We start from the raw sequence: 4164 nt of genomic DNA, 5'->3' as shown, positions 1-4164 counted from the left end.
GGTGTGTGTGGATGGGGGGCCTGCAGGCTGCTGTGTACGTGCTTTGTGCACAGCTCGGTGCGATATGGAAGAGGGGGTCACATCGCTGGCTCTGGTCCAAGGAGCTGCAGGGATTTACCCTTTGGTCCTTTTGACACCCTGGGAAATGTTCATGGGAGCACTGTAAAGGTGCGGCGGCAAAAGCAGGGCTGATAAAAGAGAAGGAGAAGCCCTCCATCACCTGCAGAGCGAGGAGATCGCAGCTCTTCCAGGGAGACGAATAACCAAATTAAGAATGACTCAGTTTCCTTTCCTTAAAGGGGGAATAGTTATTTTCTGCCTTCAGATTTTGAGCAAGACAATGAAAACCTGATACGGGGAGATGATTCTTTTTTTTTTTTTTTTTACTTGCATAGGCTGTTTTCCACTGCAGTCCGAAGACGGCAGGAGGTTCTTATGCCCAGTAAAGAGGCTGGGATTAGGTGATATTTAATGGAACTGGCTCCCTCCGAACACAAACGTTGATTAAAAAAATAGAAGATAGGGTACATGAGAGCAATACAGCTTTTAAACTTATCTGACGGCAATGAAGAAAATGTCTAATAAACATAGCTAAAATCCTGCATCTCTTGAAGTTAAATAGTCAAAGTGACTTTTGTGTGGCATTTCAGACCTATTTGCAGAAAAAAACCCTCATTTATACAATACTATGAATCTGACTGGTTTGTGATTACATTGCATAATCTGCAATAGGTATAAAGTTAGTTGTGCTGCCTCCGTTCCTCAGGATGATACGACATAATATAGGCAAAGATTACAAAAGTCCTATATTCTCAACTCGTATCTCTAGCAGCTCGGGGGTGTATTTTTCCACATTTGAGTAGTTTTTATTTTCTACAGAAAAGCAGTTCCATACTGACATGAGAAAGATAGGTTTGAGAAGTGAACTGATCATGTCTTCTCACAGTACTGGGAGAATACAACACTTGGCCATGGTGAGAAGCAAAATTCTCCATCGCGGGGGAGAACAAATAACTGCCTGTGCAGACAGATCAGAAGCTTTTGCACAACTTTCTTCTAAACCAAAACAAAGCAAAATATTTGCAGGTACAAGCCAAAGAAATGAACCTGTATGGGAATTATTCTCACCTTTAAAAGCTCTGCTTTGCAAGACTCTTTTGGGGTACGAATTCAAGTGCATGTCATTACAGTTTGCCTTGATTTACTGAATCAAAGACAGGTAACTGATTTTAAATTTTTTTACAGTGGCAGCTACTGTATGGTTTTCATTGACAACCGTTGTGAAATCAGACGTCGTATAAAGAAGCACAGCTGAGGACAGCAGGAGAAAAAGAAGGAATTTCCTGCCTGCATTAGATTAACAATACAGCTCCTTCAGAGAGGATCCATCTAGTGACACAATGCAGAAGAAACTGAACTGTCATGCAACTTTTATCAGGCGATGTGTGTTGCTATTTACCTACCCTGCCTCACTGCTGCAGTTGCTTCCTTCTACATCTGAAATACTTTCTTTTAATATTTAGGTTATAAAATAACCTCATCTGTCACAGCTGTTACTTCATCTTTAGCGAAAGGCTAGAAGCTAAATGTCATACCTAAAATACTCATTTCTTCTTGGAAACCATCGTTTCAGGCTCAGGAGCCCGTTCTGCAGTAGTGGCCTGGTGCTCCCTCCCAGGCTGTGCTGGGCTGGACTGGGCACTGTATGGGGGGAACCTGCCCATCGCTGCTTCCCAGCCGTGGGGCTTCGGGGAGGAGAGGGGAGGAGGCATCCAGCTCTGTGTCCTGGCACATCCCGGCAGCTCAGCAGCCCCCAGAGCTGGCTGCAAGCTCACGCAGTTCAGAGCAGCTACGAGATGACCCCCGAGCTTTGCCAGTGGCCACAGCATTTGGTCTCGAATTGGAGGCAAACGGCCAAAGAGAAGGAAAATCAGCCATTCCCTCCACCCCGGCAAAGTGTGCCGAGCAATGCCCCAGCGTGCCCAAGGATTGGGCTCTGGGGAAGCCCGACTCAGACTTTCATCCTCAAGACAAACACATTGCTTTACCTGCACTTTGCTTTTTCAGACCAGATCCTGCAAAACAAATCTCTGCCGCCTCAGTGCCGGGCAGGGGTGTGCTGCAGCACGGCTGCAGGCTGTCTCTCTCCCTCTCCTTGCCCGTGGCAGCCCTTTTCCCTGCTCTGGGGCCATGCTAGGGATTCAACTGCAGCCACCTAGGTATCTCCACCCGCATCCCGTGCCCACAGCCATAGTCCCGGGTGACTGGCTTCCACAGAAAACGAGAGGGCCAAGAGGTTACAAGGGCACATCCTAAAAGTTCAAGGGGTTACAGGGACTGCAACCTGGCTTGCCTATGGTACCCCAGGAGGTCCCCCAGGAAACTTCCGTGTCTTAACAGGAGATGGTAAAGGCTGGAGTGCAATGGGGACAACATTAGCAATATGCTAATGCACAATGCACTCCTCAGTGCAGCAGATTTTAATAGCAAGTAACCATATTCTGAATAAACCTGGCCCTAGTACTGGGACAAATGACTGACCACCAGATTCTCATTTATCCAGCTGTTTTCTTATCCCGATCCTATTAGGAGAAAGAGAGATTTAAAGGAATAACAAAAGGTGAATGAATGGCTTTTCTTGAAGGGAGACATGCACTGCTTGCTCATCGCTCCCAGCTTTTTCAGCTAGCTATTGGTGCAAGGAAGCACAAAGCAGTGCACTGCTGAGATGCCAGAGCACTGCAGCACGAGAGCTGCACAGCATCACCTGAGCTCCCTTCCCACGGTGGCCCACTCTCCCTGGAAGCGCTCAGGCATGAAATCATAACTTCCACCTCTCCCTTTCATTATCCTTTAAACTGTGACCATCGCTTGCACTTCCCTTGTCCCTTCTGAAGATGGTGTTGATGCGTGTCCCGTGCCACACCAGAGATTTCTAGAATGGCGTTTTCTCTTTAGCCAATTGCTTTTGGGAATGTCCTGGTCTTGGTTTACTCTAAACCCCATGCTTACTCAGTTATTTTAGGCAGAGAGGAAAGATGGCTCCAACCAGGAGACAAATCCCTTTCTGCAAATACCCCCAGGTGAGGGCTATGCTGGTCTCACCTCTCCACACCAAGCCAGCGCCTCGGGGGGCAGATGAGAGGCTGTGAAATCGCACTGCCCCCCTGGCTGGGTTTGCCCATGGGCCAGGAAGGGGATGCCAGGAGGCAAAACGTAAAATCCCATCGCTTATCCTGGCCCCCAACCATTTGCTCCAGGGCCTCAGAGAGCTGCGGCTGCAGAGATTTCTTCAAGCTGTTTTTGGCTGTGGGTCCTCCTGTCTCTGCCACTGGCACAGGAAGGCAGGCACTGGGAACCAGTGCCTCCCAGTAGGCTCAGTTTGGCTGCCCTGGGATGGCCAAACCCCGCAACAAGACTCTGCCAGACAGCTCTTCCCCCTACAGAGCTTGGCACTCCCATCAACGCTCGCAACAATGCTGAACCTGAGGGCAAAGGGGTTCCTCTTAGAGATGTATATCCAGGACAGAAAGAAAAGCCTGATTTCATTCTCACATCCATGCAAAAGATGCAGGGAGCCACAAGAAGGGGTGAGGAAAACCTCCAGCCCCTTCGCTTTCTTGAGAGGCCCTTTCTTTAAAAACGAAAGTGAGCAGTTGTTACCATAATTTTGTCAATTTAATCAGGTAACAAAAAAAAAAGTCTGCAGCCTCCCTGCGAAGCAAACAGATCCCATCCCAGCAGGGAGGGGTTAGAAACTGCTGATTCATTTGCAAAATGGTCCAATCCCAGAAATCCTTTAAGCCCACATTATATAATCTGCTGCCTGGATCGAAGCTACGGGGAAAGGCGACGAGACACGAGGACCCAGCCATGGCCACCGGTGTCCCCCACGGGTCTTCACCTCGCTGGTGGCACAGCTTGGCTCTCCCACCATGAGAGTGACAGCAAGGTGCTACGGGATGCTTCAGCCTTCCCGAGCCCCGAGTCCCACCTCACGGAGAGACACCCCAACTCCCCGTGGGAGCTGCATCAGAGTCACAGCCACCATTTTTAATACTAAAGGTGGGCACAACTGCCTTCTGCTCATCGTATACACCGCAAAAATGTGTCTGGTTTTGCTGCTGAGCAGCGATGTGCCGTGTTTTACAGGGAACATCACTC

This window comes from Calidris pugnax, unplaced genomic scaffold (genome assembly GCF_001431845.1).
Source record: "Calidris pugnax isolate Ruff unplaced genomic scaffold, ASM143184v1 scaffold188, whole genome shotgun sequence".
Classification (NCBI taxonomy): Eukaryota; Metazoa; Chordata; class Aves; order Charadriiformes; family Scolopacidae; genus Calidris; species Calidris pugnax.
The sequence above is the reverse complement of the archived record's forward strand: the minus strand, read 5'-3'. Positions refer to the sequence as shown.